The 14,194-nt window shown below is 43.9% G+C and overlaps 1 long non-coding RNA gene across 1 annotated transcript; it reads left to right on the plus strand.

The window, feature by feature from the left end:
• The first annotated feature begins 279 nt into the window (after window positions 1-279).
• LOC140578748 (uncharacterized) lies at window positions 280-1,581 on the plus strand. Its single transcript, XR_011983023.1, has 2 exons — window positions 280-362; window positions 1,316-1,581. It is a non-coding gene; the product is annotated as an uncharacterized lncRNA (long non-coding RNA).
• Window positions 1,582-14,194: the final 12,613 nt, after the last annotated feature.

A 14,194-nucleotide genomic window follows, 5' to 3' on the forward strand; every position in this document is an offset into this window, starting at 1 on the left:
ATATTTTTACAGCTTCGTGATACAAATAGAAAGAACAAGAGTGACTGACTTAAGCGTCTGCATCTCGAAGCGGCTCTGATCGCCCACCCACTTGCAAATCGCGCTATTCGCATAGCGAATATATCGGGCCGATATTTAGCATTTTTTAATGTATCGGCATCGGCCGATATCCGAGTGCACTATGCCGATTTTCAGACAGGCATGTCTGCAGGCAGCCCAGTGTTATTGTTGCTGTGGAACACGTGACCCATGCTGCCTTGTGCAGGACCACAGCCAGAAGTTTTGGAAGAGTCCTGGGATAAAACGGTAAGGCATGTGCAGGACCACAGCCAGAAGTTTTGGAAGAGTCCTGGGATAAAACGGTAAGGCATAAATTCTGATCTTTCAATGACCTGTTTATTTAAGTAGTTTGCTATGAAATGTTGCTTTAAAAGAAAACGTGAATTACGCTATTGGGAACTGGGGTAATGATAATGAGCCTTCAACCAACTGTAGCTTACAGGTAACATTAAGGATCATTGATTCTAATAGAGTTTGTTTTGTGCGCTTATTGGTGGGCTCACAGACGTTTTTTAATCGTTAAAAATCATTTTAATTGTTAACATTTTAATTATTACCATATCAGCCCAATGTTTTCAGTTATGTTTTTTTTGTTGTGTCGGAGAGTTTCACTCTGTGAGTGTGTGGGGCGGAGCAGGCAGCTCTCAAATACTGCAGCGTGTGTGAGAGTTGCGTTACTCTGCCCTGATCACAGACAGCGCCGTCCTCGGAGACACAGAGCTGCTAAGAACAATGCATGGCGGAGAAAAGTGTTTGTTGAAAGCGTGGTTACCATTTACTTGAGCTGATGCTGACAATGGTCCTTCTGTGCAACTTTTTTTCATTTGAGACCGGAGATTCAAACAATTTGTCAGACGTCTAGATAAAAAGTGCAAGACTTTGTGCAGTTAGTTTCCTCATTAAACATGTCTATCCTTTATATGGGCTTATACGTAGACAACGTCACAATCACTAGGGGCTTATGTTGTCCTTGCATACAAGGCTGTGCAATACGACAGTTATTTTATTTTATTTTCCGGGATCACTAGATTCTGATTGTGAATTTGGCTTTAAGCTATCTGTCTGCTAACAACAGAAACAACATGTTAGTGTACACTACTCATCATACCATGATGCACTTAGTGTTTTTTTTTTCTTCAAAATGTATTAGAGTGTAAATGTTTTAATGTGCATGGAATACTGGAATTGTAGAATGAATTGAAGATGAAGGTACTATAATAAAAATTCTAACCTTGCATTTATTCTTCTGTTTTAGTAATTGCTGTCTGATGGCTGAACAAAAATCTAATCCTGTATGGCAGCATTTCACAAAGCCAACACCAGGAAAAGCCAGGTGCAATATCTGCAGCAGACTGGTGAGCTTGGGAGCTGAAGAATGAGTTTGCTGCTAAAGAGATTCTGATGCTGCTATCTTTATTGTTTATAAGATTAAGTTGTTTATAAGTTGTATTGTGTTTTTGTTATTTAAGTTTATATTTAAATTTACACAAGTCAGTATTCAATAAATGCTAAGTTGAGAAATTTTGTGTATCGTTTGTTATTATTAATGTGATATTTTATCATGCAAAAACATCCAATTTTCGGCCAAAAAATATCGGCAGCATATATCGGCCATCGGCTGACCCTGACTCCTAAATATCGTCATCGGCTATTGAAAAACCCATATCGGTCGACCTCTAATGTGAATACGCCCATTGTGACCGAAATAAACAAGAGCACATGTCTGGGTAGTGTTTACACTGATCGGCTACAATATAGCACATAGATACGTCTCTGCCGCTGAAGCTTTGTGCCAGTGTTGCCACTTTCAGCAGCGAAGCTCATACATGTGTTCATGGCTCAGTGGGCTAAGCCTGTGTGCCTGCAATCACGTGGTCACCAATTCAAACGCAGCGTATTTAGAACGTGAATAGCGATCTTCAGCTGAGAGTGGTCCTACACGCTCCCGATACAAGTAAAACAAAGAAAGGTGACACGATTTGCTTTTTTGCCTATTTAACCTAATTTTAAAAACTTTAATACTTCCGACAATGGAAGTTTTGAAAAGAAGACAGATAACAGATTTAGTCAGTGTTTTTTTCATGATTCTACATAATGATTTCAGCGAGATATAAACTGAAATACACGAGAAAGATACGCGGTCGACGATGCCCTCGTCTCCAGAGCGTTAACCCCCTGGGGTCGGTGATCCCGCCGGCGGGATCTGACAGAATTCTCGCGAGACCGTTTAAATAACTCCGCGAGTTTTTGTCATATACACATTTTAAAAATACCCTCAGAAACTTTGGAAGGTCTACTTTTCAAATATATATAGGTAGAAACTAAATATATTTTTACAGCTTCGTGATACGAATAGAAAGAACAAGAGTGACTGACTTAAGCGTCTGCGTCTCGAAGCGGCTCTGATCACCCACCCACTTGCAAATCGCGCTATTCGCATGATAATAACATGATAATCCGACAGTTAGTATTAGGTGAAGAAATATGTGAATACGCCCATTGTGACCGAAATAAACAAGAGCACATGTCTGGGTAGTGTATACACTGATCGGCTACAATATAGCACACGGATACGTCTCTGCCGCTGAAGCTTTGCGACAGTGTTGCCACTTTCAGCAGCGAAGATCATACCTGTGTTCATAGCTCAGTGGGCTAAGCCTGTGTGCCTGCAATCACGTGGTCGCCGATTCAAACGCAGCGTATTTAGAACGTGAATAGCGATCTTCCGCTGAGAGCGGTCCTACACGCTCCCGACGCAAGTAAAACAAAGAAAGGTGACACGATTTGCTTTTTTGCCTATTTAACCTAATTTTAAAAACTTTAATACTTCTGACAATGGAAGTTTTGAAAAGAAGACAGATAACGGATTTAGTCAGTGTTTTTTTCATGATTCTACATAATGATTTCAGCGAGATATAAACTGAAATACACGAGAAAGATACACGGTCGATGATGCCCTCGTCCCCAGAGCGTCAATAATAGTCACTGCATCATATTTATCGCTTTCTATATTTATATAGTCACAGTTTTTCATTTTTCATTCCATCTATCAATAAACTGTGAAAGGGATTTTATTGTTTCTACTTTTCTTGCGTTTCAAACTGCCTTTCCAAAGTGATGGTTGTGGGGTGCAGTGACATTCCAGACTGATGGGCCATTGACAGTATGCAAACTACTACAGGTGTGAGGATACCTATCTCATCAATATTCATTGTGAAGACCACTGACTTTGAGAAAAAGAGTGTCACTCTAAAGTGCTAACACTTTAGTAATCAAACGACATAAAATTTCTGAATGTCACTTTCACCTATGTGTAGCCAACCCCTGTGTCTATAAGCTTCAGAGCTCAAAAGTCTTACCTAGAAATGTCTATAATGTGATTTTTTACAATTTCTCAGCATGTCTGAAAATAGGTTTTTGAAAAGTTGATTTTAACAAAAAATAGAATAACATTCTAAGAGGTCTCAGATTATTGGTGCTGAGTTTGTGCTGAATAAAAGCAAATGTAACACTTTGGGATAAATGTTTTTTAGATAGGTGAAATATTTTGAAATGTCAAGGCATGTCAGACTACCCCGAAAGTGGAAAAGAAGCCTCCGACCCCAGGGGGTTAAGGACCAATGAAGCCTTCTGTAACCGAACGAAAACCTGTTCAGGCAATCGAATATCCTGTTTTCATGAATCCGAATAGATTACCACATCGTCCAGATAAGGCTCACAATTCTGGACATCACCTAGTACTTTATGCATCAGCCGCTGGAAAGTGGCTGGGGCATTATGTAACCCCAAGGGCATAACGATATTTTGTAAAAAAAACATTTGGCGTAGCAAAAGCAGAAATCTCCGAAGCACAAGGAGTCAGCGGAACTTGCCAATAACCCTTTAGCAGGTCCAATTTAGTCACAAACTTGGCAGACCCGATGCGATCTACGTAGTCTGCCATACGAGGGAGTGGATAGGCATCCAGCTTAGTTACGGTGTTCATCTTTCAGTAATCCATGCAGAAATGGAATGTGCCATCAGGCTTGGGGACAAGCAGGCACGGAGAACTCCAGGGACTACAGCTGAGGACAGCTAGGCCAGTTTCTAACAAGTACTTAGTCTGTTGTGTGAACAAGGACCACTTATGCGGGCTGACGCGATAGGGGTGCTGCTTAACGGGAACACGATCACCAACATCTATGTCATGCTCCCCAGCAGGAGTTCGCAAAGGGGTATCGGCGAACGGAGACTGGAATCTTCCTACCAGGGATGTAATGTCGGCTTGGGCAGTCCAAGGTAAATGACTGAGCCGGCTTGAAAGGGTTTGAAGAGCCTGGTTTGGTAAGTGAGCACAAGGTATACATTTTTTTCCGAGATGCAAATCATCATCTTCTGGTGAATACTTATTAACAGACACAATCCCTATAGGAGTGGGGAACGGAGCAAAAATGAGCGAGGGGTGGGAGACTGAGCGATCAAGGTAGGGCTTTAGCATGTTGACATGACATATACGAGTCTTCCATCTTCAGTTTGGAGTCTCTAACATATAGTTGGTAGGGCTTAGCCTAGACTGTATGATGTACGGACCCGAGAATCGAGCACCAAGGGAGGAACCGGGCAGTGGAAGAAGGACAAGGACTCGATCACTGGCCTGGAAACATTGGTCCTTTGCAAACTACCAACTCACAAACAACTTGGGCAAACAGCTTCGATGTAAAATTGGTACCTTGATCTGATTGCACAAACTTAGGAAGCCCAAAAATAGTGAAGAACATAATCAGGCTCTTGACTATAACCTTAGTCCTCAGCAGTAGTCGAATTGTAAAAACAAATCAGGGAGGATGGTGAATTTTATTGTTTATCAGACATATTTTGTGCTGATGACAGTGCACATAGTGGGAGACCAACTGTGTACCCTTTTTATTGTTGTTTAAGCAAAAACATAATTAATATATTCTACTATCCTAAAACAATATGTATGGTGTGGATGTTATGTGTCAGATACTCGTAGTATGTTTTCAAAGTAGGAAATGACAATCCGAATAAACGACGAATACTTGCTTGTAAAATCCCTGCTTGAAATGAAATCAGAGGTAATTGGGACGCGGTGCCTTTAAGCAGGACGCGTGCGCCTATAGTTTCTTTTTGACCTCAACTAGGCGGAGCGTCAGCTTTTTGCCTTTTTAAATCCAAAGTCCCTCAGATTGGGCTGTCCATGCTGTTTGGCCATGATGTTAAAATCACATCAACACCATCACCTGCTATGCCGTTCGCTGAATACCTTAGTTATCTGCTGAGCTCATACAACCCCCCGCTCTTGCTTCATTCTCAAGGCGTGGGATATCTGTTAGTACCTAGGGTAGAAAGAGCTACGGCAGGCTGCAGAGCTTTCTCCTATAAGAACATAAGAACTATACAAATGAGAGGAGGCCATTCGGCCCATCGAGCTCGCTTGGGGAGAACTTAACTAATAGCTCAGAGTTGTTAAAATTTTATCTTGCTCTGATTTAAAGGTACCCAAGGGTTCAGCTCGCACTACGTTATCAGGAAGACTATTCCATACTCTGACTACACGCTGTGTAAAGAAGTGCTTCCTTAAATCCAGTTTGAAATGTTCTCCCGCTAATTTCCACCTATGGCCAGGAGTTCTTGTATTTGAACTAATGCTGAAGTAACTATTCGGTTGAACAGCATCCAAACCTGTTAGAATCTTATAGACCTGGATCATGTCCCCCCTCAGTCTCCTTTGCTTGAGGCTGAACAGATTTAGCTCAACTAACCTTTCCTCGTATGACATTCCTCTAAGACCAGGGGCCTCATGTATAACAACGTGCGTAGAATTCACACTAAAACATGGCGTACGGACAAAACTAGGAATGTGCGTAAGCAAGAAAAAATCTAGATGCATAAAACTGTGCGTAAGCACAGATCTACACACATTCCCTTTATAAATCCCAATGAGCGTGAAATTTTACGTACGTGAACGAGCCCACAGCCACTCCCCCGACCCGCCCATATTTATGTATATTTGCATATGTAAATCTGTATAAATGCCCGCTTTGTTCTATGTTTTTCTTAAACAACAATGGACAAACCACGAGGGAAAAAGAAGTATTTCTGCGAGTGCGAAGTGGAGGTCATGTTAACAGAAATCGAGAAAAGAAAAGTGATATTATTTGGTGGTATAAGTGGCATCAGCAATAAACAAAAGTTGACGGAGTGGCACAGCGTGGCGGAGTCAGTTAAAAGTGTTGGTTCCAAAATTCGCACGGTGGCCGAAATTAAAAAGAAGTGGTCGGACATTAAAATCGACGTGAAAAAACGAGCGGCCGCTCACCGTAAGAGTCTTAACAGCACAGGCGGAGGTAGCGGAATTCCCGGTCTCACACCCTTTGAGCAACTAGTTGCTGCGATGATGGGGACACACTTTTATCGTGTGAGGGGGACGCTGATGTCATCGCGGGTGAGTTTTTCTTGTACCATACTTCTTTGAATTACTTGCATGTTTATGAATAACACGTAGGGCGCAGATGCGGTGTTACTTTCATTTATTCTGTTTGTTTATTCTTACAGACAACAGTACAAGAGGTGCCCCCAATACATTAATAGAGTACATTAATAGAGGGAAAGTGCTTTCTATTTACATAAGCAAATTCGTTCTCTGAAGGTGACTTAATAGCAATGTGCGCGCAGTCGATAGCTTCGTCTACGTTGGGAAAACTGGACATCGCTGCAAATTGCACTTTAATATTTGCCTGTTCAACCACAGTGTAAGGAAATTTTATATATCTGGGCAAGGGCGTAACTTTGGCTGGAACATTGGAGGGGGGTGGAAGTCTCCACCCATGACAGGGGAAACATGATTATTGGGGGGAGGTGGTCATGACCCCCCTGGAAATTACGCCCATGTATCTGGGTGACAAGCAAATTTTGCCGTCCCATACAACACCGGCATGGCGCGACTCAGTGTTGACTGAGAAATACCCGATCAGTCCGCAAGTTCTCGCTGAAAAGCACCTGTGGCTAAGAACCCGCGAGTGGACAGAACTTGTAAAGGAACAGGTAGCCTATAGCGCAATTCCTCATCGTCTGCTTTTGTAATGCTGGCCCCAGTTTAGCACACAGCTCCAAAAGGATTGCTCTTGGAAATCTGAATCGACTTAGAAGCCAGTCATCATCATGGGCCAGGAAATCAGTATATGATCCCTGAATACGAGCTCTTCCATTTGCAATGTCCTCTAACAATGCAAGAGCAGCCATGGTTGGAATATTTTTTGTCTTTCCCTGCACCGTTTTATTGTCACAGATTGATTACAATCAGGTGACCGATGGCCAAATAATTTCGGTGTATTTCATGCAGACCGCGTCATGAATGCAAGTCTGACACAGTGAAACTGCAGTAGCACTCTTTTGCCAGTAGGTGCCTCCATTTTGCCAAATCGAGCAGAAACTTGCGTACGCCTTGTCTGGGGTTGCCGTGAGAATGTGCGTGGCGGTACGCCAAGTTTAGTTTTTATACATCTTGACGTGAGCGTGCGCAACTGTCGGAGAGAGTGATCAGCCCCCCCCCGGCTGCTGGCCCACAGAGTATGAGACACGCGCTGTTTTACTTGCAAGGGTGCACACCGCAGTGTAGCTACAAGGGTGTGGCACCACGAGAGGGTTTATTTATACTTTAAGGTGATCAGGTTACATTGTGGGTGTGAACAACATTTCGAGTGGGATAGAATGGGATGTGGGAGTGGAAACAGGAACAACAGAACATACAGCAGAGGTGGGCTCGTCTGCTGCACGTGATAGAAAATTACTGTTAAGCACTTACACAGTTGCCATATAAAACAAGTTATACATTCATAAGAATACACATGAGTGATCATGAACCGTGTATTCTACATCCACCATCCACATCTTGTCTAAACATTTTCTGTAGGCGGCATCACTAAATTACGGCGTCATCATGTTCTTCGTCAGCGAGGAACTCTTGTTGGCTCAGGTTAGTGTATACTACAACAAAAGAATTAACAACCATTCTGCCAATCACAGCTTTACAACATGGTACAATACAAATGGAAAAAACACAAAGAAAAATTCAACATATAATAACCATTATTACAAGAAATTTGAGTAGTCCGAGCCAGCCCCCTTGAAATAGCCAATCAAACCAGGATGTGCTAGGGTGAAAGTCCGCGGCTAGGACTCTCCGCAGATCCCTGAGATAGTTCATGGCTTCAGTCATATTAGGGGAATGGACATTGTCTGGGATGTATGTACAACAAGTATTGTTCAGTAAAACACAAACACCTCCTTGGGCCGCTGTTAACATATCGAGCACCATACGGTTTTGAACCACCATTTGCCTCGTGACATCCAATTGTGCATTTTGTTGTTCATTAATTACAATAGAATTATTAATAAAGAGCCCTAAGCGATACTCTATGGTTTCCAGTCGTAAAGTGTTCTTTGCTACTCCGACCCAGGGGAACAGTGCTAATAAAACCTTCTGGTCTGTGGACCAATGTTTGAACTCTGGGGGCACATCAGTTCCCCAGACGCTGTCATGTGGCTGTAGTGCTGGTGCGGTAGAACGTCGTCTGCGAGTGGAACCTGAAACAGAACTGGTTGATACAATAAAGGTATGATCTGAAATGAAGATGGGCGCGCAAACCCCATACCAATTGGGTGGCAGCACAAAGTAGACACGACTACTACTGTACATAACCAGGCTACACCTTGCACCCAATAGGACCCATTGCTGGGGCCTGACATGTTGACTGGTGCACCTTCACCTGAAACAGCAATTTGGTCACAGTTTGTGGTGTTACCTAAAGGACGTGTACCATACATCTGGTCATAACACATTGTATGGTTAAATGTTCCTGGGTCCTTGTTCATGAAAACAGAGAATGGAAATGAAGAAGTGGATTTAGTGACATTGAAGTCGATCCAGAACAGGAGATTGCAAGTACCATTAATAAGCCCTGGGGCATAGGGATTCGTGTCATTAATGGTGATACCAAAATGCTGATATCCAACCCCTCCAAACGAAGAAGCACATTTAGCCTGGGATTCATTCATGGGCTTAGCAAATATTGCGGGACCTTCCGCATGTGTGGGCATATGTGAGCATATGTAACAGTTAGAAACATTGGACTTCATAACTGTGTCGTGTACGTAGCGATACCAGTAATTTTGCATATAGGGATGTGAGTGGTCAGTTGTAAGAGGTCTCAGGTGGGAGCCATCGTGCGTCCACCTGGGGACGCGGCGAGTGTTATCCGATGAGGACCTCGTCCACAAAAGCAACCCACCGACTACAGTCAGGAGGATCAGAAGCCATTGTATAAGAAACCGCTTACAGTCAGCCATTCTAAAAGTGAGTGCAGATCAGTTGGTTTCTTCACCGGGTTGAGACGTCGGCACCCTATTGGTTACCGCGCTTTTGTAGCGGACTTCCACTGCTACTCCGTCGGTTGTACTGGCTCCTGTAGGGGTTTAATGAGCTTGCAGTGACTCCTGTGAATCCACGATGGTTGCTCCGCTATCTTCACGGCTGTCGGGGTCGTGAGGAGCACTTGATATGGGCCGTCCCACCTGGGAGAGCTCCAGTCCTTCCGAAGGAGGACCTTGACGAGAACCCAATCTCCAGGTTTGAGGTTGTCCTGTAATTATGCTTACAACAGATAAGGCATGATCTACAAAAGTTCTTTGCATAATCAGAAAAATTTATAGTATAGAATTGTTGTATTATATGTACCATCCCTCCTGTTGAGACATGGGTATTCCCTTGGCTCACCAATGCCGCTGTTTCGTATAAATTTTTTGTCTGGTGTCAATGAATTGAGTAGGAGATGGGGATTTGGGACATCTGGTGCTGCATGTTGCACGATGTCATTGATTGGTCTCAGATCCTGTACCATTCTCCATTTACCCGTATTCGCGTTTTGCACTGGGAAAATAGGGGTATTACACGTGGACTCTGGCGCCCCCCTCAGTATCCCCGATGCCAGCATATCTTGCACTACTGGGGCTATGCCTTGTTCAGCCTCAGGCTTTAATGGGTACCGACGTACCACTGGGCGGTAATCTGATCTCAGGGTTACTTCGTAAGGAGGGAACCCTTTAATCAATCCTACATCCGTAGGGGAGTTGGACCACAATCCCTCAGGAATGTGGCTCAATCCTGGGTCCTCCGTTGCCTCGGCTGATAATAAATCTTGTCATTCAGGTTCGTCTAAATGTGTTACAGATGTGACTAATTCTCCATCCGAGGGGGAACCTCCAAACCCCTGTGCTTTTATCATGTTTCCAATCTGAATTTGGGTCAGGCTGGTAATATGTAGATCTATAAGAGGCATCTTCCACAAAATACCCAAGATCTTGCCATCTACCCTGGAGTGGCTTTGATAGTGACACATGAGGCACCTTTTCCCTGAATAAATTTTGTTGTTTGGGACCCAATAACACTGAGGCTGCAGCGTAGCCAGTTGTGGGATTAACATACAGATACACATACAATGTGACCTGGGGTGGTCCCATAGCGTGAAACTGCCGATCATATCGGTAGTCAGGGCCAGGTGTGGGTTTGTACCACATGGTCACATGGAGGCCATCGTCGGGCATAAATTGAACCTTATCTGCTTCCTGCTTTACTCTAGTTTTCCTTAGTAATTCCCGAGCTTGTGGTGTTTGGCCTAGGTCTAGAGACCAGTAATACTGCGGAACTGACGATCCATGGACCACTAAAGCATGCCTGTCTATTATTGCTTTCATGCCTATGGGTGTGGCAACAACGCTTATGCCCATCTGGACCATAAGGTCTCTTCCTAATAGGTTTACTGGGCATGACGGGCTCACCAGAACTTGGACCTCACACTCTGTCCATGTCTCTTCATCTTTTACCGTTATGGGATTAGTTAATTGATGGGTCTCAGATTGCCCTCCGGCCGATCTCACATATACTGTTGAAGTAGAGAATGTTGCTTTTGGCAGAGTTGTAGTTAATACTGTTCTACAGGCTCCCGTGTCACATAAACAATCATATGTCTTTCCATTTATAATAAACCGCCATTGAGGCAGTTCTGTAGGCTGTTTAAGCGCTATCAGTTGGCACACCACTTGAAGGTCAACCTCCTCCTCCCTATCTAGTGAGGGCCCTAGCAGGGGTGGAGAAAGTGGTGCCTGCAACTTCTCAGCTTGGCGTCACTGATCATTCTCTGTGGAATTTGGATTATCTATGCACTTAATTTTACAATGCCTGGCTATATGTCCTGGTCTCCCACACCTCCAGCAGTTGTTATCATACTGAGGCGAGTTTCCTGACCTACCACCTCTTCCTCGACCTCTACCTCTTTAACCGCCCCTGCCCTGGGGGTTTGAATAAACTACTGCGGTTGTATCGCCAGAGGCTGCGAAGGTCACTTCTTTTTGTTTCTGTGCCTTTTGTGCATGCTGGGCGTAATCTATAGCTTGCTGCACTGAGCCTGTATTCTGATGGACCCAATATTTATCTATATACCGTTTAAGTTCAGGCCTTAGACCGGCAAGAAATGCCCTTTTTAATTGTTGTTGGTATACTCCGGCCTCATCATTATCTGGGGGAAATGCCTGAATTACTTCTGAAAACTGGTCTCAATCTGTCCAGGAAGTCTTCTGGTTCTTCCCCTTCTTTCTGTCTGCATTGTGAGATTTTACCATAATCTGCTCTCCTCGTAAATCTTTCTCTGACTCTTTCTTCTAGCTGCCTTAGGCTATGTCTCAGGGCAGTTGAATCATGCGGGAGGGGTGTTCCGTCATACGCATGCCCTGTGAAATCTCCTGCAACTCTGACCCATGTGAGTAAACAGTTGCCTCAGGCACTGGAACATTTCTCTCCCATTTAAGCGGAAGCTGCTTTGAAGTTCTAACACCGCTTCCCAAAATTCTCCTACACCTTCTTCTACAGGGGGTATCCCTTTTAAAGCAGCTGTCCTATCCTCTGCTGTCCAGGGTCTGTACACTAACATTGTTTCGGGACCTGTTCCGTCCTGCCCCCTATCAGGATTCGCAACTTCCACCATGGGGCATTGAAACTCTGGGGTTGATGCCCCGTCTTCACTACTGGGGTGAAATTTAGTTTTATATGACTCTAAGTCTTTCACTGGATACAGTGAAGAATCCTTGCTCCGGGTCACCATTGGATGGAAAGGAGATTCTGGTGCCAATGACGCTAATGGAGCAGAATGTGTTATCAGTGTTTTAGGCGCTGCTATCTGCTTATCTTTTAGTGCTACTCCCGGTGTCTGCTGCGACAGCGGGGGAGCGGCAGATGTTTCTTGTCTACAGTATGTGGGGCCTTTGCTACACTTTCCTCATCAGGGGTAACTAGTACTGCGGCCACAAGCTTTTCTTTCCTTTTACCTTTCTTTTCCTGTCTAGTTGCGTCTCTTAACCTACTTTGTTCCAACCATTTTTCTGACATTCTATACTCCTTCCGTCTGTCCAACTTTCCGCTATTCTTAGTGTGCAACATTTCTAGTTTTAAATCACTCTGTAGCTTAAGATTGTCTGGCGTATGGAGGCTTCCTCCAAACCCATGTTTTCTTTTCCACCTTTTGTTACTTATAGTCCCTGCTCCTTCCACATATCCTTCCATAAACTTTTCATCTCCCTCTAAGGATGGCTATTTACTTTGCCCCTTCCCCATCCTTTTACTTATCAATTGTTATTACTACAAGGGTCCTGAGCAGAAATTCTCTGGCACGAGATTAGGGATAGGACACTAACACGGCCTTCTACTGCACACTATCTGTGCAGCGGTGTCAGTTTTCAGGGATGAAACCCGTCCTTGATCTCCCAATCGCCAGTACGTCTTTCTTCCCAGGCAAAGAAAGACAGGACTAGTAGAATCAGCCTAGGATTCTATAAATCACTTAGTCCTCCACATTCACACAAACATTCATACCCGGTTGATTACGGCCAACTCTAGCCTTTGTCAATTAACAGGTCAATTAAATTCTGTCACAGTTGTGGGCATCTCGGGCACGGGAACGAGGCATGGTGCAGGCACGGAAAGGATGGCGGACGACCCACTTGCGGCTCAGAGAACAAAACAGGGTTTATTTAACTAAATAAAGAAAAACACAAGGAAGGGCTAACAAAACAAAAGGACCATGAGGGGTCGAAAACTAAAAAGGGATTAAGTAACAAAACTAAATAACAAAACCTAAATACACAACTAATACTGGGAATCTCTGAAACAAACCATGAAACACAAGAAATACAAATCAACTAACACGCAATCACAAACAACCTAGACATAGACAATGAACCACTGGGGAACTGAACACAGGCAGGAACTAAAATACTAATGGGTAACGAGACTAACACAGGACAGGTGAGGCTAATTAACAAAACCAAGGAAACAGGGCACAGGTGAAACTAATGAACTCAAAAGGAACTGAAAACAGGGAAACTAATAACTAACCAAGGAAACAGATACTAACACTGGGGAATCTAAACAGGTAAAGACACAAGCAGAGGGCACAAGGAACAAAACCAAGAACCATATACAAAATCACCAAATACAATAACTAGACAAACTCAACTGAAACACTAGGGAGCAAAATACAAAAACAGGAGGCAGGATTCAAACATAGGACGGAAGGGTACTCAAGACAGAAGGGTACACAGGACAACCACATGCTCTACACATTGAGCCACAAGACCAGACAGGTAACAGGAGAGAACAAAGACTAACAAAGAACAGGATGACCAGCAGCACCTCCTGGTCAAACAGGGAAGGGACACGGAAGGACCACAGCAGGGGCTGACCCTGACACATTCTAATTCAACTATTTCCTTTCGGCGAAATATAACCAAATTTAGACTATTTCCTTACGGCGAAATATAACCAATTTAGACTATTTCCTTTCGGTGAAATATAACCAAATTTAGACTATTTCCTTTCGGCGAAATATAACCAAACGTCTCACCTCTGGGGTCAGTCACGACGATCGGGGTCCGTCAGGCATCACCAGGCGTCGAGCGCAGTTCTAACCACCGGACTGGTCACGAATTCTCACGTTCCAGGACTTTCTCGACCCGTCTTAGACGAGCGGCTGTCGACAGACTTCGGTGTCGCTCCTCTCGGCGCCCTGGTGATGTCCTCAGGATT

The sequence above is a fragment of the Paramormyrops kingsleyae genome, chromosome 1, assembly GCF_048594095.1.
Source record: "Paramormyrops kingsleyae isolate MSU_618 chromosome 1, PKINGS_0.4, whole genome shotgun sequence".
Taxonomy (NCBI): Eukaryota; Metazoa; Chordata; class Actinopteri; order Osteoglossiformes; family Mormyridae; genus Paramormyrops; species Paramormyrops kingsleyae.